The sequence below is a fragment of the Phyllostomus hastatus genome, unplaced genomic scaffold (genome assembly GCF_019186645.2).
Source record: "Phyllostomus hastatus isolate PE091 unplaced genomic scaffold, TTU_PhHast_1.1 phas_contig_29, whole genome shotgun sequence".
In the NCBI taxonomy this organism is placed as follows: Eukaryota; Metazoa; Chordata; class Mammalia; order Chiroptera; family Phyllostomidae; genus Phyllostomus; species Phyllostomus hastatus.
In genome coordinates, this window is record NW_025333835.1 from 47,868,243 (window position 1) to 47,891,786 (window position 23,544).

Here is a 23,544-nt window from a genome sequence, read left to right on the forward strand (position 1 = left end):
AGGGGACATGCTCTGCCCCTTTTTATTTTACTCTCCTTGCTAACAACCTACACCTTCAGGAAAAGTCACTCCCACACGGAGAAACAGTGCGTCAGAAATGAAGCGACCTCTGCCCCGTGGTCATCATCCAAACTCTCTGTCCGAGTCCGGACAGAACTGAACACCCAGCGAAAGTGATGGCCGACAGCAAGCCTGGCCCCGGCGGGGGGGACAGCAGGAGTCAGACGGAGCTACGAGGCCTGGGGTGGTCTGCGGGGTGAGTCACAGGGGCTGAGCTCACGAACGTGCACTGGCCGGCGGCACCAGGCACACAGCAGACCCGGCCAATGGCCGCATTGTGACGACTGTCAGTGTGACGACTGTCAGGAAGCCCGTCATCCCAGCAACAAAAGGTGCCCTCAGGCTACATAAACGGCCACTCGCATCCAGAAGGAGAGCGCACAGACAGCTGTTTTTGAAAGAAAAGCATTCCAACACTCCCATTGCTCACATCGCCCTGCCGCCCACCCCATCTGTCTGCCAAACCGAGATGTTAGGACAAGCAAGGCGGAAGCACTTCCACCAGTAACAGCAGAAACAGCCAAGACTGAGAGTCACGAGCCATCAGACCCACACGTCACCATGGCCACGAGGCACTGTCTGCCACTTAGACAGGAGAAAAGGCCGCACGCTGGAAGGCCCGCTGGCTGCCACTGGAGAACACAGCTCCTCAGGAGGCCCCCAGCCTCTAGAGTGCCAAGAGCCGAGCCCTCGGGGACGGGGGCCGCCCAGCTGCCCAAGGCCATGCAGTTCCAAGCACACGCAGCAAGAACACACGACCCAGGACCTTTCCCTTCTCACGACGTGCCCCTGCGTCTGCTCCTTCGAAATGGGGCCGGTCGTGTCCCACAGCAGTTCTTCCTAGTGGCCACGGACAGGCTGAGTGGCTGACACGGGCTTGCCTGCACATCCCAGCCTGAAGCTTCAGCCTCCAGCAGCCCCTCAGGGAGCCCAGAGCAAAGCCTTCCTGGGTCACCTCTGAGGAGAGCAAGGCCTGCAGAGGCTCTCTGGTCTGGCAAAGCACAGCCCGTGCTGCTCTCCCCAGGAGCGGCGCCAGCCTCCTGCACACGGCACAGGGTACCCAGCTCCAGGCGTGTGGGAGGTGCTGCATGCGGTTCTATTGCCTGGATGCCCATGCAGCAGTGGGTGCAGGGCGACCTTGGGGCCACAGCAGCCCAAACGTACAGCAATGCCCAACGAAGAGGCTGCTGGGGGCAACGCAAGGCCCCCCAGAGGCTATAAAGTAGTATCCCAGTTGCCTCCCTCTCCAGGGGTGGCAACTGCAGCTGGAGGTCTAGAAGGCAGGCCTGGAACACCCACCCCCTCAGGAGAAGGCCCAGGAACAGAACTCAAAGGCTGGCGAATGCTGCAGGGGCAGGAAGGATCACCTGGTCCTACCAGCCGGCCCACATACGTCACACAACACGCCAGCCACTCCAAAGACAGGGGACTTGCTGCCTTACCGCGTGGTCTTCAAAACCTCTCCCAACCTCCTCCTCGGGCTTCCTCTCACCTGTTGACACACCCCCTCCAACACGTCCCCCCTGCCTGCCCCAACACCCTGACTGTCCTCAAATCAAAGGCTCCCTGCAGCCACAATATCTGAGGTCACCGGACTTTGTAGGAAAGCAGAAGAGGGGTGTGTGGGATCATTAGTTCGTCATTAACTGATTCAGAGGTAAGAGAAGAACAGGCAATAGTCCAAGCTGAGTTCCCTCACATAACTCAGGACAGTCCCTCATTGTGGAAGGGCCCCTGTCCTCAAGGCACATTCCAGGATAACCTTCCCCTCTTCACGTACCAGAGGGCCCCTGCGTTGCAGTGCTGTGACGGAGAGGTGTCCGCTGCCATGCCTCTATGGAGAAAAGACGCCCCGGATGCCTCAGAGTTCCCAGAGGTGGACATGGGGGCAGACGGGGGACATACAGCCAAGGACAAGCATGTGCTCTTTGGAGAAGGCTGGCCACAAGACAAGACTGGGAAGAAGCTGTTTTGGGAGGTGGGCAGCTAACAGAGGAAAAAGTCTTTGTTTTCCAACAAGGGAGAGGGCCCCCACTGAGCACCGGGAGGGTGTGGGAGGGTTCCAAGGCTGATTAATCTCGCAGTTTTCGTGGTGAAGACCCCACTTGTCTCCAGGCAGAGAGAAACCAAGAGGGCTGATGTCAAACCAGCCCCACAGGATACACAGGGTGGGCACAGTGGTTTTATAGTTGTGAGGATGCGAGACAGAGTTTATTCTTGTATGTTATTTACTTATTTATTCACTTATTATTAAGCTACTTTTGCCCTCCCAGTACTTTCCCTCCCAAAGTAGTTTAAAAGGTTGGGGATGTCGGCATGGTTTTCCAAGCCACCCTTTCGCCACCTCCGACTCCTGCTGAGCAAGCACACACTGCTGGCCACCCTGCAGCAGACCCTCCACAGTGGGAAGGGCCCATTTGGTTAGAAACGAAACATCCAAAGAACTGCGACCAGGTCCCTGGCCTTACGCCCACGGAACACTGCAGAGCCCCCACACAGTACCCCGGCAGACTCACAGATGGACACAGCCACGATGTCTGCTTCCGCCACCCCCGGCCCCAGGGATGGCCTCGCGCCTGAGCCGGGGGTGCTGCAGGACAGCCAAAACTCCAGGGCCCTTCCTTCCAAGACCAACTGCCACAAGCCCTCTGGGCTCCAAAATTCCAACCACTCTGGGCTTAAAGCCAACAACTACCAAAGATTTTCTAAGGAAGACTAATTAATCTTTGCTCAAGGCAGCACCCGTGAGATGAGGTGGCATAGTCCCCAACAGCTGAAAGGTGACATTCTACACCCACCGCATCCTGCAGAGCCACCCATGGCCAGGAGGCCCAGGGCCACCTGTAGGCACCTCCTCTGGCCAGGCAGCTGGTCAGGCCCACCCCAACTTCCTAGACCTTGTCTCCTGCACTCCAAGCACAGGGCTCCTGCACACTGGTCTGCTGGCTCATGGACTCAGCCTACAATCCTAGGGGCCTGGGGCCTGAGGGGATGGCCACAGGTACTGCTGTGCCCCTCCTCCGAGATGGCTGGGGCAGCGCTGGCTCTGGGGGGAGGGGAAGCATCCCCTCTCAGGTCCCCTTTCCGGCACAGAGGAGACCCACTTCTAGAAAAGTGAATGTAAGTACGTGTTTGATCCAGAGAGTAGAGTTTGTCAAAGGGCCTCGGTCTGCCTCTCGGGAGACAGAAGCCGACAACGTGAGGGCAGGAGGCGCTGAGTAACTGTCCCACTAGGATGGCATCCGAAAAGCAGCCTCTCTGTGCAGAGTCAGCCTCCCCCAGTGGGGCCGTTTAACCCCATTGTTCTCATGGAAGCCTCAGTCCCTACAGTGACGGCAAGTCTATTTTGTAACAACCTGGGGCGTGGCCCACGTCACCGTGCCAGCCGCTGGCATAGGCCCTATAGGCTGGTGCTGCCGCCGCCACCTCTGGGTGCCCACAAGGAAACAGGGAGCAGCTGCTGTCCAGGCAGGAGACCAACATGCCTTCTCTGCTGCCTTTCCCTTCCTTCAGCGGACCACTCGTCGGGGGCACAGCCTCTGCTGGGACCTATGCATATGGCACTATGCTCCTGGGGGTGAGTGGGAACCCACGCATGCCCTTCCCGGGGGGTGTGCTGACTGGTGGAGAACACAGATGATAAATAGGTGAGCAAACAAGCACGTAATTACAAAATAAGAGGGCCAGGAAGGGGAGGCCAGGAAACACAGGCGGGGACCCCCGACAAGGTGGTCACGGACGTGCTTCTGAGCAAGTAGCCCAAGCAGAGGCTTGACGAGCAGAGGGAGCTGCACAGCCCCGCCTGGAACCCTTGGGCAGAGGTCCCCTCACACCACACTCCTGGCAGACAGGAGACCACGGTGCTGACTCACACGACGAGCCACCAGTGGTGCTGCGGCTGAACGGTTAAATCCTGCCTGTGACCTCCCCTGCCCCGTCCTGTCACTGCTTTGACGGGGCCAGAGAGAGATTCCCCACTCTTCTTCTGTGGTTCTCCCGGGCGCCCATCAATCCTCAAAGAACACTTTTCACTTAAATAAAGAAAGCCCAAGTCCAGCTTTCCCCCATCTGCTGCGGTCCCACACCTGCTGGGAGAAGACAGACTGCTGACTCACCGAGTCCCACAGCAGCTCTCTCACGGCCCCTGGAGGCTGCACTGTCCTCCGAGGACCGTCACCCCAGACTGCTGTGTCCTAGGGCCAAGGACTATGTCTTACCTGAACTCTCAGGGTCCATCACTGTGCAGACGAGAAAACTGGGGACCGGGGGTAACTGGCTGGCCCAGCTAACACGATGCAGAGGACAAGGTTCAAGGCCGGTTGTGAGCCTTGGTCTGAAGCCCAGGTCAATGCCACCGGCTCCTGAAGTGCCTCCTCTGTCACCCGGGGAAGGCAGGTTCCCACCTCCACAGATAGACAGGAGCTCCCAGTGGGAACAGACGTGGTTTGGAACCTCACTCGGCATCAGCAGGTTCAGCTCCACGGGCCAGCAGCTCCAGATGCTCCCGAGACACAGATCTAGGGTCAGGAAAGGAGCGGGATTCCTCACGATGCCGCCCTTACCATCACTAACCGTGACAGAGCGCACTGTGTTGTGCTCTGGGGCCAAATACAATTTGGAAAAAATGTGGGTGTTGAGATGAATGAGGAGGCCCCTGGTTGGAGATGAAGCTTCCTTTGAAAGCTGAATGGACACTGGGCAGAAGGCAGGGTTCCTTCTCACGAAAAGGTGAGGGTGCTGCTCTCCCAGCCGCTGCTCCTGCTTCTGGCTGGGACCTGGGACCTCGGAGACATTCACCACTTGCAGCGAAACTCATTTGGGTGACAAGCAACAAAGGATAAACACACACCCGTGCAAGCATCAGAGCTCAGGATGCTCCGTAAATGCCAGGCTCCTGCTCTAGCCGCCGAGAGCAGCCATGCAAGCTCCCCTGTTGGGGGTGGGGAAAGGGGGGAGAAGGGAGCTGAAATCCAGCCACAGCCCCACTCTGCACACCCACACCTGGTGGGGAGCAGCGTCCTTCCCCCCACAAAAGCATGCCAGCCCCGTGTGCTGCCATCCTCAAGGACAGGAAGCCCACAGAGCAGGTTGGGCCGCAGACAGTAGGTATAGGCGGGCAGGTCCAAGGCTCTGAGTCGGCTCTGTTACCTTGTGGAAAACCGACCCGGCCGCCTGTCTCTCCAACTCAGCCAGGTAGCATCAGACCTTCAATCATCCCAAAGAAGCCAAATGCTTCTTCCCACACTGAGCAATGCCAAGATCTTCCTGGATGGACAGTGACTCGGAGACTTCGGCTCCTACCATCACATCAAACGAGAGTGAGTCCCGTCCATGTACTGCAGGAAAGCAAGCGCACACGAAGCACCACGGGGCTCTGAGACCCCAGGGAACACCAGAGCCCTCAGTGCATAGTCCTGATGGATGTTGTCAGCAGGCAGGGTGGGCACCAAACCCCCTCCAGCGGCCCTGATGGCCCATCAGGATGGCCAGCAGCCTGCGAGGGTCTGGACTCCAAGGCCCAGGACAGAAGCTGAGCAAGGAAGTGCCAAGGATGGTTTTTGTTTTTTTCCTCATTTTTCAAACATATAGCACAGATTTTCTTCCTTTATTAGCAAAATTAAATAATCAAATTACAAACAGTTCATCTGCTGAATCCTTTAAAGACTTTTCACCTTTGCCTTTCAAATAGGGACACACACATGCTGTATTTTGGAAACAGAGGACATAGGTAATATTAATTTCATTACATGTTATAAAAACATAAAAACTGTAATGCTGGAACCATGGTAAAGGACTTGCTCTAGTTAAGTTGATCTGTATAATTTATTTCATGGGAATAAAATGTCATATTTAATGGTTAACCAAAGATAATCTAGAATTAATCACTGTATTTGGTAATATCAAAAACAATCCGGACCCTGTGTCAGTAAGGGGTTGCCAGTCCCGAGGATCACTCAGTGTGCTGCACCTGGGTTTGAGCAGAAGGGAAGATTCAGGCGGCGGAGGGAGTAATGAGCGATCAAGGTTATGTCCACCCATGCCCACGCTTCTCAGCGAGAGCAGACACGAAACTCACCAAGCGCCTTATCTTTACTTCCAGTAGTCAAGGCCAAGTGTGTGAGCCGCCTGAGCATCTCACATTACCAAACAAGTGTTCCTACACTGCTCTGAGCGTCCTGGTTCCCCTCCCCTCCCCTCCCCGGCTCTCCCCACCTTCACCCATGCCCCCACCGACCCAGCTTCACCGAGAGGGCTGCTCTCTGGCCTCTGGTGGGTTAAGCGCTCCCTAGGGCCCAGGCTCTACAGCCGTCCGTCCACGCAGGTCTCCACTGCAGCTGCAGTGCTGCCCCCCCGAGCCCACCACAGTGGCTTCAGCGGCTTCTCCCCCAGACGCTGCGCCCCCTCATCTTCTACACCCTCCTATGTGACACCTGGGGGCTGATTTTGTCAACATGTCAATTAGCTGCCTTTCCACACCTGCTCTTTTGGGGCCAGTTAAACACGACGTCAAAACCGAGACTTGTTACAGGTGTAAAGTATTTCTGAGTAAATCTATAAGCAGAACTGATGCTGGCGGGGCTGGTAAACCCACACAACACAACTTCAGAAAAGCTGAACCAAGCCTGGGATCACAGGGAACAGGGAAGGGCTCATCCCATGCAACGTGTAGCCCACAGTGGGCTGCTGTACAGCGTAGGAAAGAATAAACAGATCTGGAAGTAAATGAATAAAAAAAAGCACTTTGTCCCAAAGAGAGAAGCCAGGGTGGCATAAACCCAAGGTGTAAGCAGGCACTCAAGGCGCCTTAGGGTAAGAGGGAGGGAGGGGGCTGGAGAGTGCCACACAGGCAAAGAACATTCTCTAGATAGATGGGCTGATTCTTCAACGGAAAAGCTATCCACTCGGCCTGACAGGCCAATGTCAAATGCTCAGAGAGCTAACCAGGATGTGACAAATCACACAAAACAAGCCCAAAACCTGGCACGCTCACACTATGTTAGGACCTGGTAGGGGGTGGGTCTGTCCCCCCTGCCCCGCCCCCACCTGCCACTAACAACAGACGCAGGCGAGCATGAGCTCCACCCATGTTCCCAGACATAGCAGGCACCCACTCCACAGGGACCAGACCCCACTGCAGTCCTCATTCTCTCAGACTTGAGTGAGTCTGCAGTTTGGATACGGGGACGCGGGCCAGCACTGCTCCACACCACTGTGCTCTGGCCTGCCACTGCCCTGGGGGACTTGGAAGACTCCTGCCCAGAGAGATTCCGCCATCGGAGAAGTGAACAGAAGCTCCCGCATCTATGGTCAGCCAAGCTGAAAGCCACCGTCACCCCCAGGAGTGGAGACGAAGCCTTTCACTCCGTGGACACTGGACGGCAGGCCCCGAGGACACTGACAGCCCTCAGCAGCCCCACAGCTGGGCTCTCCCCAGAAGACAAGGAGCTCCCCCGAACAGACAGGAGGTAAGAGGGAGAGCGGAGACCAGCTGAGCTTCATGTGTCACACCAAAGTGACAGTTAACATCCTTTAAAATTCAGGCAATTCTCCATCTACAGAATGCACGCTTTACAGTAATAAAGAACTGCCACACACATGCCACTTCTGGGTGCGTGACCTGACAGAGGAAGGAAAGGGAAAACACTGCATTTCAGTACAGTCTTCGACGAGGAGCTCTGTTCACTGGAGCCATCAAGAGACCTGAAAAAATACGCCTGTGCACTCACCAGGCCCCGGCCCAGCTCCACACGCTGGAGCATCTGTGGTGGCCCAGGATGGGGGTGCGGCACTCTCCCCAACAAAATTCTAACATGCTGGTGGGCAGAGAGGAATGAGAGTCTGGGAGCGCGGCAGCATCCGGCTGAATAATCAGAGTAGCACTGGCCTCCGAACCGGCTTTCGCCCCTACATGCGTCAACCACCCATTCAGCAAACCTCTGCTGTCCCCAAGGTGAAAAAACAGTAACAAAAGAACTGCCCAACCAAAGGGCTGAGGAATGTCCCACGGGGCTCAGGTAACTGTGCCTAATGTCCAGGTGTGTGTTTGCTCAGAAAAACGTAAGCCGGCTGTGCCGTGCTATCTCTGTGGGGGTGCAGTCACACCAGACGTCTAAGACACTCTGTGACTGCACGTTTGCAGAAAAGAACATAATCCAGCATAACCCAAGTGGGTGAAGGAAGACCAACAGGAGCCACTGTGGCTGCCACGCCGGCTTTAAAGTTTCCTTTCACCCAAGAAATCCAAGTGCTGCTCTGAAAAGGGCCCATAAACACAGCCCCGCTACTGAGGGCAGCTCTGTGGCCGGGGTGGATGCTGGCCCAGCTCCTGGCCCGCCCACAGGTTTCCTGCCAGACATACTCACCTCCCGCCCTTCCAGAGCAGAGAGACTCTGCGGTGGAGCTTTTGGGAATGGTCATTGTGGGCAGTGCTAACTCATGTATGACCACGAGTTGGAAGATGAAAAGGTGGGCTGAAAATCTGTCCTCAGGCAACTGCTGGGGCTTGGGCCATGCTCATGTGTGACGCCGTAGGACAAAGGCTCTCCAAGCTCCGTCAGTGCCCCTGGGCCCCCAATGGAAGGGGCCACCATCAGCGCCTCCTGCCACAGAGACACCCAAAGAGGCCTGGCCACTCCCCTCGGCTTCCCAAGGTCCAAGCAGCTGCAGGTGACAGGTGTCTAGTAATGCAACTGCTAGGAAAAAGCAAGCCTAGCCTGTGAAGACAACCCAGGCAGCCCCGCAGAGTCCAAGCCCAATGGGCACCACTTGGCTGGGTCCCCAGGGGCCCCACCGCCCACCTGCACCATAGCAGGCCCACCTGGGGCCAGGCGAAAGTGGATCTCATCAAGCCCACCCAAGGGCCAATTCACCGGTAACTATTGTTTTTTTTAATTAAAATTTTAATTTCTATTTTTCAATTACAGTTGAGATTCAGTAGTATTATGTACTACTTTTGGGTGCACAGCATAGTGGTTAGACAGTCGTACACTTTAGAGGGTTGCCCCAGTGTTCCCAGTGCCCACCTGGCACCATGCACAGTCACAGTATGGCTGACTTTACATCCCGGGGCTGTTCTGTGACAGCCCATCTGTCCTTCTCAGTCCCTCCACCCTGTCACCCAACACCCCAACCCCTCCTTTGTTCTCTGTTTCTAAGAGTCTGTTTCTGTTTTGTTAACTTTGTTCTTCAGATTCCACACATAAGAAAAACCATGAGGTACTTGTCCTTCTGTCTGACTAGCTTCACTTAGCACCACAATCTCCAGGTCCGTCCTCGCTGTTGTGACTGCAGGGGCTCCCCCTCCTCGCAGCTGAGCAGGGCTGCCCTGTGCAAAGGTGACGCTTTGTCTTCAGCCATTCGGAGCATTTAGTCCGTCCACACTCATAGAAACTGCTGGTAGGTACGCAGTTCCTGTCATTTTATTGTTTTCTGATTGTTTTCGTTCTTCTTCTCTGTCCTTCCCTTATTCTCCTGTGTGTCGATGACTTCCTGCAGTTCTGCGTTTGGATCCTCACTCCGTGTTTCGTGTGTCTCTGGTGGGGTTCTGGTCTGTGGGCAGATACACTAAGCTATGTTTATACTGAACAGCAGCCTATTTTAAGTTGATGGTCACTTAAGTTGGAACACATTCTGAAATCACTACCATTTTTCTCAGCCCCTCCACGTTTATGTTTTTGTTATTTTTTACTTCTTTTGCGAGGGTGTGTTTGAGCGCACCCCTTAATTTACTGTTGTAATTACACATGATCTTCCTGCTTTTGCATTTTAACCTTTGTGACAGCTTTCGTGTGGGCTGAATCCCTGCTTTTATGATGTATTGGCCATTGTCAGTGGTAGTTTTTCTCTTTGCAACATTTTTTACTTTTTCTTCTCAAACACGTCCCTTTGGCATTTCCTGTGATGCTGTCTGGGTGGCAATGAGCTCCTTCCACGTGTCTCATCCAGGAGCCCACCGATCAGCAATAGCAGCCCCTCACGTTTCTTGGAGCCCCCCCACACCCTCACACATCGGAGCTTGGCCGCCTCTGTAACAGAAGCCCGTGGACAGCAAGCGCTCCCCAGCTTCACAGGAAACCAAGTGACATCTTTTCACTTATTTATTTCCCTGGAATTAGTCCTTCCTCCTCCCCTTTCCTGAGTTACCTGAATAGAGTTTCCTGAGAAACACCGTCATCTTCTGTGCTAAGACCCTGCAGAAGCAGCTCTGCCCCCACTGCCTCCTCTTGTCCAAAGCGTGAGCTGGAGGAGAACAAGGAGCCACAGCTCTGCTGCGGGCGCTGGGGAATGGGAGGGTCACGCTGTGACAATATTGTCACCAGCCATCAGTGCAGGAAGGCATAGCGGGGTCATCTGTGAAACCAGCCACCACGATTCAAAGTGCAAGAGGTGTGAGGCAGGGTTTCCTGACGCTGTTTTCATGTTCGACTATAGGATTGAGATGCTGGGGGCAATACTTCTCTGTGGAGAAAAGAGAGAGACCCCAAATCCCCTAGGTGCGAGCAGACCATCCAGTCCCATACCCGGGCCCCTCCCACCAGCCACCTCCATGCCCGCCAAGACCGGCAGCGGAGCCTCTGCTCCACAAGGTGCTCTGAGGAGTCTGCCTGCTGCCTCTGCCCAAGAAGAAGAGCGTGGGAAGCTGCTTCTGTGATCTGAGCTCGTGTGAGTGTGTGTGTGAGAGTGTGTGAGTGTGAGTGAGTATATGAGTGTGTTCAAACAGGGCTGTGGAGCAGGAAGAGGGGGTGGCACTGCACAGAAACACATGGGGTTGCCCAGACGTCAGCTAACACCTCTACACAAAAGTTACGTAGCATTCTGTATGCACCACGGCTCAGTCCTGTGGGTCCCTTTTCCTCCCAGAAAACAAGGACCGCCTCCTGAATGAAGCCATCTGGCAGAGGTCAGCATGTGCACGGAGAGCGGGGTGGCCGTGGCAGAGGGTGTGAGGCTCCAGGAGAGGGGGGTGAAGCAGAAAACTCACAGAGCAAGCATTGTTCACAACCGCAGCACGAGGCTTGATGGCCAGGCACACTGTCATAGCAAGTCCTGAACAATGGAGCCGGAGGCAGCTCAGCTCAGGACACAGAGGACGTGTCCAGGCCCCGTGCCCCACCCTGCCCAGGGTGCATGCCAGCTCTCCTGGGGATCCACAGCCACACCCGCAGGGCAGGGCCAGGTGGCAAGGAGGACAGCACTGGGCTCTGGTCCAAGGCCGAGGCTACTGGGTTCCACCAGTTCTCCCCGTAAGTGACAACGGCGCACCTGGGAGTCCCTTGAGGGCACAGGGGTGCACATGCTGGGGGACGGTGAGGCTGTGACTGATTGATTGATCATTGTGCAATTTATTTCTGATACCACCACACCCCCTGAGCTTACTCTAAAAGATAAAAATGCTATTCACACAGATGTCTCAGTTCAGAGCACGGCTCAGCACGGCTTGCTCTGGCCCATCTGAAAGCAGGGTCCTGGGCCAACTCCCCTGCAGCAGCAGCCCTCTGAGCAACTAAGCCTCGCGGGGTAGTGGGAACGGCACAGCTACCCACTGTGGGACCAGGAGCCAGAAGAAAGGCCCCTACTGAGAAGATCCTCCATCATTTCTGTACTCAGGTTTCCCCAAATGGAACAGCAGCAAGAGTCCCAGGAAGAAGTACTATCTCCTACCAGAGAGGCGGTGGCTTGAGGCTTGGGTGTTAGCGGGGAAAGGGACTTCCAAGCCAGCCAGCAGCAGCTGGGTGCCCCAATTCCACCCAAGAAGGCCTTGCCAGGACAGCCCACCCATCACAGACCACAGACAAGGCTTCTCTTCTGCCCATGGGATCAAAGGGGGCAAGGGAAAGACGCCTGCACTTAGCCACAGACCAAAGTGAAAGAAACGCCAGGAGTTCCACAGGCCCAGCACCACACAATCACTCACTCGGCCAGTCACGCAGCTCCAGCGCAGAGCAGGGCTGGGGCGGTTTGCCGAGTGCACAGCCCCCTTCTCAGGGGATGGAAAAGGGCAGACATAAGCCCAGCAGGATGCAAAAGCAAGAACCTTATAAGATGTTTAAAACCCAGTCTGAAACCCAGGCCAGAACCTCCTCCTTGGCGAAGACAGGGCACTAGGCATCAGGAGAGACGAGCATGACCCACAGAGGTCACAGCTCAAGTCCTAGAGATGTTTTCCATGGGGTCCCAGGAGTGGTCTCACTGGCTTCCCTCAGACCTGTCCCTCAGCACCTGCCTTGCAGTCTGGGCGGCTGGGGTAGACTTGCCTTCCCAGGTTGGGAGGGACCCCTACTTTTCATAACAGAGACAGAGGGGTGATGCCAGCTGCAGGCCACACGAGAACGACCAGGACCGCTTGCCCTTGGACCCTCTGCTCCACAGCCGGGCACCCCCGCGCAGGACCTGCCTGCCGTGTGAGGCCCAAGCGGTGGGCTTCTGGGTACTCACTGTGTGCGCACCCCCCCACAGGGCCTCCTCCAGGTACGGGTTGGCGCACACATGGAAGGCCTCTCAGGGAAGCCTCTGGAGGAACACCTACCTGCCGCCCCAGAGTGTACAGCACCTGACACTGAACATGCTTAAGGCCACACACGTGTGCACACACATTCACAAACACGTCCCCAGGATTACCAGGGACATACCTCCAAAATCACCAAGTTCCTCTTAGCTGGGACCTGCAGTAAAAGCCTGTATTTTGCAGTGACATCCATTTGTTTTCTTTTAACAACGGCTGACGTATTTTCTCCTTGTCCTAAGAACACACTCTGCTCTGAGCTTGGTTATCAGGGGAGGACCATATCTGACTGAGCCAGTAGCCAGCAGGTTCTCCTAAGCTGCCTATTTTTAGCCCTGGCCCTTCCTGCCTATACCCCATCCCACTGCCCCTCCCTCTCTCCAGCAAGCTGCTGGGTGAGGGCCGGCAGGAAGGTGGGGCTCAGAGCCCTGCTGCTGACTCTCCACACTCCAGACCTGGAGCAGGGGCTGCGTCCCAGTGGGAGGCAAGAAATCTTTGAAATCACGAAGAAAGGAGAGAGACTTCAGAAAAACACTGTACATGAATGGTGGTCCATCTAGGCTTGGAGCAAAGCCACTGGGTTAGCCTGGACGGCACACCCACTCTGGTCTGCTCACTCATCCAGACTGACCACTGCCCAAATCTGCCGGGCAGCCCGTGTCCTGCAGGGGAGGCTGGGCCCGCTGAAGGGGTCACTGAGCCTGGGGGCCAAGGCCGCCCGCCACACAGCCACGACCCCCACAGTGCAGGCCAGTCCGAGAAAGGGGACCCTGCCGAGGTCAGGCGAACACTGGGCCGCCTGCCTCATCCTCAGCTGCAGGATGTGGGCCCCCTTCCACTGACCCTCATGGGAGGGGACCACACAGCTGCTACAGAATCACCAACGGTGCTGACCAGCGGATTCTGTGAGGTCTGGTGCTTAACTGACGTGGCACCATCACATCGCAAGTCTGGCATTACCAATGGTCACACGACGTGTAACAAGGCTCAAGCACAGCAGGCGAAGCAGATGCCACACAGGATAGGAAATGAGGGTCCAGTGGGTGAGCACACTGGTTTCCATATTTAAAGACCCAGAGGTGCCTCTGTAAATTGACCCCCAGATCCCACACTGCCCGCCAACAGACATTATGCACCCACAGAGACGGTGACACACAGCCGGTCAGTGCTGACCCAGGACATCCACCAGGAGGTCCCAGGAGCTCAGCCTTCGCTCCAGGACAACCTGTCGGTCCTCACTGACCGGCCGGGGCTGGTCCACCCCCTCCCTCCTGCGGCCTCCCTCTCCCTGCCCAGGGCTGCACGAGCTTGGCAAGGACAGACAGAAACACTGTATTTCTAAGAGCTCCCAGGACGCTTGTTTCGGTTGGGTCCACCATTCAGTGGTCTGTTTTGTGCATCTGTCCGCAGGAACGCGGGGACGGGGGCAGCACGGGGACACAGAATGGGCACAGTGCGCCATGGCAGGGCTGGGCCAGGTTTTCCCTCCACCACACCCATCCACACACCAGTGGCAGCAGGCCCTCCTCCCCAAGATGGGTGTTCTGCGGAGAACGGAATCTGCACACAGAAGCTTATGGCCCGTCCCGCCGATCCTGACACGGCACGGGGCAGATGTCATGTGATTCTCAGAAAAATAGAAAACTCTCAAAGGCAAACAATAGCCCAGCTGAAGTAACTCAAGTCCTCACTGTCACTGGGTCCCCAAACACGTTCCCTGTCCCATGCACCTACCTTTGCCAAGTGCGTCTGTTATGTGCTTTACCTGCATCATCTCCCTGTGTCTTTGGAGGGACACTGTCAGTGTAACTGAGGAACCAGCGCGAACTGGTCCAACCCTGTTTCTAGCGAGATGCAGAACCCACACCCAAACCTCAGACACAGCACTGTGAGCCCTTCCCTGCTCCCCGCCATGAACCCAAAGGACTGGGCCTGGCCAGGGCCTGACTGGAACCAGGATGCAGGAACCCTCTCAGAAGCAGAGGGCCTAGGCCTACTGTCCAGGAAGGTCTGGTGCCGAAACCCTGTAAATCTTGTCCTGAGCCCTGGATGGGAGACAGACGTGAGCCTCACCTGCGGGCTCCTTGCCATGGGCCTCACCATAAAGCCTTTTCTCTTCTCCCAAAGGCTGGACTATGGCATTCGCTTCTGCGCCTGCCAAGCGGCGAGCCCTCACTTGGTCACACAGGTGTGATGCTACCCCACTTTAGAGATCAGATAAACCCACACCTCCCAGGTCATGCACCTACAGTGAGCCACAGGCGGGGAGTTTTCCGGCCGAGGTGGGCTGGCTCCAACGCCTGCGCCCCACCCCCAGCAGAGCCTCCCCGGGTGGACTCGGGTGGATCGCATGCTCGGGTGCTTGTTCTTGCCCTTTCAGCAGTAACTTCTGTGAGCGCACATGTCAGCTTTTTCCTACCTTCCCTCCATGCTCGGACACACTTCCAACAAATGGGGACTCGGAGTCGCTGCCTGGTCTGTGGCCAGGTTGTATCAGGATCCGCCCAGAGGGGACGGGAGGAAAGGGCGGCAGGTGACTATGCCCTGCGTGCTCCTGCAAGTACACAGTGGCCGAGCCCTGGGGGGCTGTCTCCAGGCAGGGTCATTCCAGAGGCCGGGGGACGAGTGGTGGCTGAGGTGCTGCCCTGGTAACAAGCGCCCAGCCATGCCCACCTGACCGCTGACCGACAAGAACCCGAGGCAAACAGGATGGCCCGGCCCAGGGGCTGCAGAGAAGGTGAAGGCAGAATGAGAAACAGAGCCCCGGTGGGACTGAGGGGAGCTGGAAGTATGGGCGACAGGTCAGGACGAGAGAAACAGGGTTCGAGAGTGGGGGCACTCGGGCCTCGGGGTTACATGAACACTCAGGTCGCTCGGGTGGACGTGTCCTCAGCTGCCACGCCCGAGGGCCAGGGGCCACAGAGCTGTCTCACTTGTGCGAACAGCCCGAGTCCACCCCGCTGAGGTGGTGCAGGGCAGCAAGCACCTCACCGAGCCAGCGCCTGCCCCTCAGCTGCAGGGATGCTCCCAGCCTCACATCGTGACCCCTGGCCCACACTCAGCCACTGGCCGAGGGATGTTTCCCGAGGCATTTTTTTAAATCCTCGCTGTCCCACGACAGACAGGAGAGAACACCTCAGCACCACCCTGAGCTGGCCTCCCAGAGCAGGGCTGGGACAGCGGCCTCTGTGACGGGCCATCTGGCGACATGGCCCCGCTTCCTGGCGACATGGTTCCCAATCAGGGCGGAGCCTGGATGGGTCACTTCCACCGTGGCCTCAGACAGAGTGGCACTGGCGCTTCCCAGGAGGCCCCTTTGCAAAAGGAAATGCGTGCCCGGGGTATGGCCCCCAGTGTGCCCACTGTGTGTGCTCAAGGAGGCAGGTGGCGAGGCAGGACTGGGTTCCCAATCAGGGCGGAGCCTGGACAAGAAGGACAGGCTCTGTCCTCCCACGAGCCACGTCGCCTCTCCGGTCCAAGGCCACTGCACAAAGTAAACACCCGACCCGAGCTCGAACTGCCTTAAGACAGAGGGTGGGAGTGACGCCCAAAGGGGCTGGAGATGAGGGAGGCCTGTCTCCACAGGCCCCTACCTGCCAGCACCCCCTTGCATGTGCCTGGCATTTACAATCCCTCTCACGAAAGGAAGACTCAGAGCACCAGCAAGGAAGCATGGAGTCACTCCAGGTCAAAAAGGGCTTGGGAGGGGTGAAGTGACTGTCACCAGCTGCCATGAAGCCAAGTATCCTCTTGCTGTGGGATGCCAGGAGAGGAGTCTGATGACTCACGTGTGGGTATCAGTGTGTCTGCATCTCCGAAGGGGCCGCAGGAGTCCAATTGCTCAGAGCTGCTCCCCGGTCCCCAAACGGGGGGCGGAACTGAAGGCAGAGTGCACCTGAGCAGGAGACAGGAGTCCCACACTGACTCGGGGCCCCGCGGACCCTCCAGCCCCGGACTGGATCAGCACCCAGTCCCCACCACTGAGGACACAGAAAAGCTGCTCTGACTGACATGGGGGGGTGGCCTTCAGCCTCCCCGGCACCCCACTTCCCGCTCCCCAGACCTTCCACTTGGTGCTCTCATCCTCTGAGGCAGCACCGAGGCCCCACCAGCATCCACCAGTGAGGCTCTGCAGTCAGTGTCAGTTCTGACCCCAAGGCAGCCGCGCCATGCCCCCTCCCCCGCCCAAATCTCCCACCACATCATCCTCTCCAGGCCCCTACAGCAGCTACAGCGCTGGAGGGGAGGGGGCAGCACCAGGCCAGCCAGCGGTTCCCTGAAGTCCCTCTGGCCACCTCAGAAGCAACCTGGGTGAGGGGAAGAACCATGTGAGCAGGAGCACCCTTCCCAGAGAGCTGCCACTGAGGTCTCTCTGCACGGGAAGAGTGGTGAGACTGCAGCCGGGTCTCGAGGGCCACTCTGCTGCTGCACAGACCACACACGTGGGGCACAAGGGAGGAAGTGGTTGGAGGTTTCCAGAAACACCCAGAGGTGGGTGGGCGGTAGGGAGAACTCTGGATCAGACGTGGAGTGGAGGGAACGCGACGTGCTCACGAGTGAAACACGAGGAGGGAGAGCAAGAGACAGTGATCCCGAGATTTGTGGCCTGAGGAACTGAGAGGACCAGTGAAGAAGAATCTGAGACAAGAGCACACACAGGAGCCCCTCCCTGCTGGCCGTCTCCAGAGCCAGCCTCCTGGCTCCACTCGGCCCCACGACCCGCCCCGAGCAGACGGACTTGTGCCTTCACCCACGCAGGCCCTGCTCCTGGGGCCCCTCATCAAGCCCCAGCCAGGCCTGCACAGCTCAGCGGGCTCCCGATAGAGGGAAAGCCCACACGCCAGCTCCGAGACCCCCCTCCCCACACTCGGTGCACCAGTATCTCCAACACGGCAGGAGGACGGCCAGACTTGGGGTGGAGACGGGAAAACAGGAGATAAGGAAGGGGAAGCCAGGGCAGCTGCAGGGTCTCTGCCCCCCACCCCAGCTGTGCCTGCCCTCAGACAGGTGTGACTGGCGGTGGCCTCCAGTGTGGGGTAGGCTCCTGCTTGGAGGAAGGTCTCCCCGCCCCAGGCCACAACTGCTGTGGCCCCTACTTATACCTGTCTACAGCGGCTCCTCTCCTTGACCGCCTCACCTCCCGTGAGATTCAGCTTTTAAAACTGTGGGGGTTTTTTTCTTAGCCAAATGCACAAAACCTGTGTCCTGAGCATGTAGCCCAAAACAGAAAATGAGACCTACAGAAAAAGGATTCAAAATGGGGTCACGGTAGGAAAAGGCTCATTAGTGAATATTCTCTAGGACATAGACTGCAGGAGTGGCCGGTGTGCGAATTGAGGGTTCTCTTGCTGTGCACAAAGTGACGGATGGGGGATGGCTACTGGCAAGGCCAGAGGAGCCACTTACAACCCAGTCAAGGGAGAAACTGACACAGGTCCCACAGCAAAGAGGCAAACGTGTCCTGAGCTGCATGGCCTAGCTGCCGTGTGGGGAGGGAGGCCACAGCTAGGACTGGGCAAGCAGAGAGCAGGCCAGAGCAAGACTCAGCTGGGGGCATGCAGGGCTGGGTGGGTGGGGGCTCCCTGGGGAAGCAGTAGGACACCCTAGCCTGCAGCCTGGAGGTTGGGACAAGGAAGGTGATTGGCAGAGAGTCATGTCCAGGGGGCCCACCCAGATTTGAGCTGTGGCAATGGGAACAGTGCTTTTAAAAGAAAAAGTCATTTAACAAACACTGAGCAGCAATTTTGGCAGGTGTAGTTTTAGGTGCTAGGAACGAGCAACTTTCAAAGACATTTTGAAGAAAGAAAACAAAGCAGATTAGATATAGAGGGCATACAAACCAAATGTTGACTTAACTTACTACCCGCATCCTGTGCAGGGGAGGAAGACCAATAAATGCTTCTGATACTCCAACCCACGGCCTAACTTGACCCACAACTGTCCCCCACACAGACGGCTCCGAGGAAGGCTGTCAGGCACACCCACATGTAAGAAGGGAAATGGCAGCTACCTCTCTGCTCCTTCAGGGCACTTACGTTGCTCCTGTCTGTTTTACATAAACCTGGGAAAAGATCCAAGAATCATAATGACCCCAAACAGTAAGGCAAGCAGCAGACAGCATGCAGTGGGCCCACTGTCCTGTGCCTGCCCGCCAAGTGGTAGGGAAGTGGGGGGGTGGGAGTGGAGGCTGACACCCCTTGGACCAAGGAAGACGGCACTCACCTGAGCCCCTTCCGACCTTGAGGGCCCCGTCACCCTCAGGAGTCACCACAAACCTGCAAGTCAGGCTCCAGGGAAGATGGAGCGGCACCCCGAGGGAGCCGCTCCCACCCTGACCCACCTCCAAGGTGAGTGGCTCCCAGCTTCAGGCAGGAAGCCTCTTCACCCACTGGGCAGCAGGTCAGACGGACCCTGAACAGGAAGGACACGGTCCCCATCCTTGTTGCATTTATCACCCATGGCAGAACCAGAGCCCCTCACAGACGTGCAGCTGCGCTGGCAACAGCAAGCGAGGCTCTAGCAGAGAGATGTCCTCCGCAGTCCTTCCCAAGGAGGCGGGGCCTGTTTCTTTCTAACCCCAACGTTGGGGGCACTGACAGTGGACTGCTCCACACGGTGGCCCCCCTGGTGGTGGGACCCTGTGCTCTAACAGGGAGGAGACGGGCCCATACTGCTCAGAGCCAGCGTGAGGCCCCGAGAGACAGAGCTGGAGGGAGGCCAGCCTGTGGCCTCCCGTGTCACCCTGCACTCCTCGGCGCCTGTCCGCCCTCCAGCAGGCCGTCCTCTCACTGCCCCCGACTGCGTTTTCATCTTGCACGGCAGAGGCCAAATATGCATGGCCCTGTCTCCCAGCTATGTACAAAGTAACTGCTCAGTGGCCACTCCCCACACAAGACATGCTGCCAACACCAGAGGCACTGAGTGATCAGGCTGCACTTCTGTTTGATCGTCTGCCTGTGCGGCAAGTGTGTGCCTTTGGGTTTACTTCACCACCCTGCACATGGCGCACGTCCACTGACCATGGGGTCGGTGGGAGGGGTGAAAGGGGCTGGTGCCACCAGACCGACCCTGCGGTGGTAAAGCCTTGACACCAAGCCCATGTGCCCCTTTCAGAGGAATCCTGCAGACTACACGGTTCTGCGGGGAGGGAACTAGGTCCACACACCAACAACCCCTTTAAAGGTTGCAGCACGCCCTGGCTGGCGCAGCTCAATGGATTGAGCTCGGGCTGTGAACCAAAGGGTAGCCGATTCGATTCTTAGTCAGGGCACTTGCCTGGGTTGAGGGCCAGACCCCCAGGGGAGCCCACGTGAGAGGCAACCACACACTGATAGTTCTCTTCCTCTCTTTCTCCTTCCCTTCCCTGTCTCTAAGAATAAATAAAAATCTTAAAAAAAAAAAAAAGGTCATGTCAATTTCAAGGCAGCTGGTTTCTGGTTTAAGCCAGTCCTGTGAAAGCAACTCTCACTTCATCTACAGAGGACAAGATCCAATGATTGAGTTTTGTTTTAAAAGGGGGAGTGCGGGAGGAGAATTGCTCCAAACAGATAAATTCAGGACTCAGACCCAATTTTGGGGGAAGAGCAGGGGTCGGAGGCTTCTGGAAGGAGGAGCCAGAAGGCACTGCCGAGGCCAGCAGGGCTGGTCTGGGCCTGGAACGGGGGAGGAGCACATTCCTGAACAGAAACTCCGCAGCAGCTCGGGGGCACCAGGCAGACAGGCAGCTCACAGGAGGGGCCTCAGGCCACGTGGCCCCAGGCCACATCCAGGCCAACCCAGCCAACGTGGCTGACCTGACCTGAGCCGGCAAGCGGCCCCTGCTCAGGGAAGGAGGCAGTGCTCAGACAGAGGTAGAAACTGTGGCTGAAGGAAATCTAGGCATTCTCCTCCCTTCACTCCCTCCTCCTTTTTATTTAAAAAAGAAGGGGAATGTTTTTGTGCCTAAGAAAAGCTGTGATGCAAGAGCCCTTTTGCATCCGAAGACGATGACTGACTTCTTTAAGAACTTCAGTGACACCTGGAATCTCAGAAAGATCCTGGAAGCGGTCATTTCAGTGCTTCGGAGAAGTGCAAGGCACGCAGCCCCCACACTGGCATGGGGGGCAGTGTCTTGCCACAAAGTCCCAAGGCTTTGGTCACCAGTCTCCACACCTGTGAGACCAGTACGATGCTAATCACAGCCTCAGGGACTTACTCACCACGTGACCACGTTTAATTCTCACTGTGAGGACCGCACAGGGACAGCATCAACCTGACTCTGCAGATAACAAAAAGGTGTGGCAGTAAGTTGCCCAAAGTCCCACAGGGCAGAGAGCTGGCCCTTGATCTCAGGAAGCCAGGGAGCACTAGATTAAACAGCCTCTGTACTGATAAACCTGCTCCCAGCGTCATCCCGAAACTACCCTAGAGTCTGTCATCATTACCTGCAAATTACAGGTGGAAGCAGACAAGAATGAAGGTTAGATCACCTGTCTAGCTACAGGGCTGGGCTCAAGTCCAGTCTCTGGACTCCTCGCTGCATCTGTTGGCTTCACCACACTCCAGGGTGGTCCGACCCATGGACGTGGGCTGCTATACCGACAGGTGGTCCCCTGGGGTCCACCAGAACAGGTCCCCAAGGCTGGTGGGGGAGAGAATCATGAAGAACCAGACAGATCTGATGGCAGCCAGAGTCCAGAGGAGTCTGTCATCCGCTGCCAACCTCATGGCTAGAAAGCAGAAAACTCATCCTGCCCCAGACCACACAGATGTACTCAGCATCTCTGGTCCTGCCAACTCCTGTGTGATTTCAAGTCCTTCTGGCTCTAGTGACCCAATCTCATCTCCCACCTGCCCTGAGATCCTCTGCCCCTGCAGCTGAGCCCCGTCCCCACCCCCACAGGCATGTCCTCCTTACGCAGGCCCCTTTTGTGTTGCTCCCCGCAGTGGGACTTTGCTGCTTCTCCTCTCTCCCTTGCTTCACAGCCCAGCAGAAGGCGGCTTCCTGCCCAGCCCCTTACCTCCTCCATTTTTCCTGAGTCCCTCTGCCCCGGAGCTCCCTACAATACCAAACTACTTGAGACTGGTCCCTGCCCGGGTACTGCCGAGTGCCAGTCTCTGCCTCCCCAGTGGAAAGTTCCTGGGGAAACCAACACCACACAGATCCGCCAGAGGTGCTGCACACTCACTGGGGTGATGCCCAGGTGCATCATCTACAAGATGGAGTAAAAACAGTACCTGCCTCACAGGGTATTTCTAAGAAATAAGTGAGAGGACCCAGTTCTAAAGCATTTTCCAAACGCCTGGCAAAAATGCTCAATAAACAATTATTTAAACAACAATGTTTGGCCCACAGCTCAGTCCAATGCTGCTGAAATCAAGGCTGGAGCCGGACAAGTCACTGCCATTCATTGGTGAGACGTCCAGGAGGTCAGGGGTCTGTGAAAGCTGCACGAAGGAGGAAGGGATGGGAGGGCTCCAGAAAGTAAGCTCAGGGGTGGGAGCAGGAGGTGACACAGGATCCCAGGACTGAATGGAACTGCAGCCTTCCCCTGGGGCCACCTCTGCTTGAAGACAGATGTCCCACCCTCACAGGGCTCATGGTCAAGGTGAGCAGTGAAGACAACACACAAAACAACTGTAAATGCACAGTACATAAACACCAAATGCACGGCACAGCCAGCGGTCCCCAGGGATATTTTTTTTTTTTTTGCAGGAGAATGAGGTAATGACTCCTTTCTACCATCAACTATCTTCTTTTTAAGATTGTATTTATTTATTTTTAGAGAGGGAAGGGAGGGAGAAGGGGAGAGAAATGTCAATGTGTGGTTGCCAGGGGCCGTGGCCTGCAACCCAGGCATGTGCCCTGACTGGGAATCGAACCTGCGATGCTTTGGTTCGCAGCCCACACTCAATACACTGAGCTACGCCAGCCAGGGCATCAACTATTTTTTAAAGGCATTTTTAAAATGCTTTAAAAAAATCCTCACCTGAGGGGATATGTTTATTGATTTTTAGAGAGAGAGAGGAAGAGGGGGAGAGAGAAACATCGACGTGAGAAACATCCCATACACACCTGACTGGGGACTGAACCCGAAACCTGTGCCCTGACCAGGTCGAACCCGCAACCTTCTGGTGCTCGGACAATGCCCCAACCCACTGAGCCAGCTGGCCAGGGCCCATCAACTATTTTTTAATCCTTACATGATATAGGCTATTTCTTATAACCTGTTGGTTGAAACATGCCTATCAATTAAAAAGTTATGAATTCAATATTTCCCAATGAATTCCCACATACACTGCAAAAAAGTAGAACACACATGTTCGAAATGTCATTAGCCCCGGCTGAGATATCTGATGACTCAGGATTTGCAACCTGACGCATACATGCGCCATTGTGCGAGTGCACGCGTGTGCGCGCACACACACGCACACACACACACACACATACACAAGTCGCTGGCTGCTATTGATAGCGGGCACTCAGGAGCCAGGAAGAGATTAGCTGCAAACTTCTAACAGACTCAATTCAATAAACACCCAACGAATTTAATTATAATAAGCGTTTCACTATTTAAGGAAAGACAAAGCTTATAAAAATAGGTCCACAGACAGAGCCAGACAAGTCTCACAGGAGACAGGGGACAGGGCAGACCCTGTGGGGTGAGTGGGATGGATCGGCACAGTGGCTCAGAGAGGAGGCGTCCGGGAAGCCTGCATGCTGGGCGAGGGGGTGACGGGGGGTGGGGGGGGGGGCAAGGGTGGTGGCCTTGGCCCAAGGTTCAGATCAGCAGCACTGCAAGGACGCAGCTCCCCGAAGCTGCATCGCGCAGATGCCAGGACTAGCTGTGCACAGAGCTCGGGCTCCAAAGCCCCAGGGGCCGGGAGCCGAACCTGGGACTGACACACACTAGACCCGGGGTGTGCCGCAACTCCCCGAGCCTCCGAGTCCCCGGTGGGAAACAGACATTAACACAGTTTAACTCAGGAGACTAGGACGACTG

General features: G+C 56.4%; 1 protein-coding gene across 1 annotated transcript in view; it reads right to left on the reverse strand.

The window, feature by feature from the left end:
• The window catches only part of MICAL3 (microtubule associated monooxygenase, calponin and LIM domain containing 3), a 132,504-nt gene that overhangs the window by 85,350 nt on the left and 23,610 nt on the right, over positions 1-23,544 (reverse strand). The window contains 1 exon segment of the mRNA XM_045839199.1: positions 4,278-4,577. The gene's annotated coding sequence lies outside the window, so the exon portion shown is untranslated.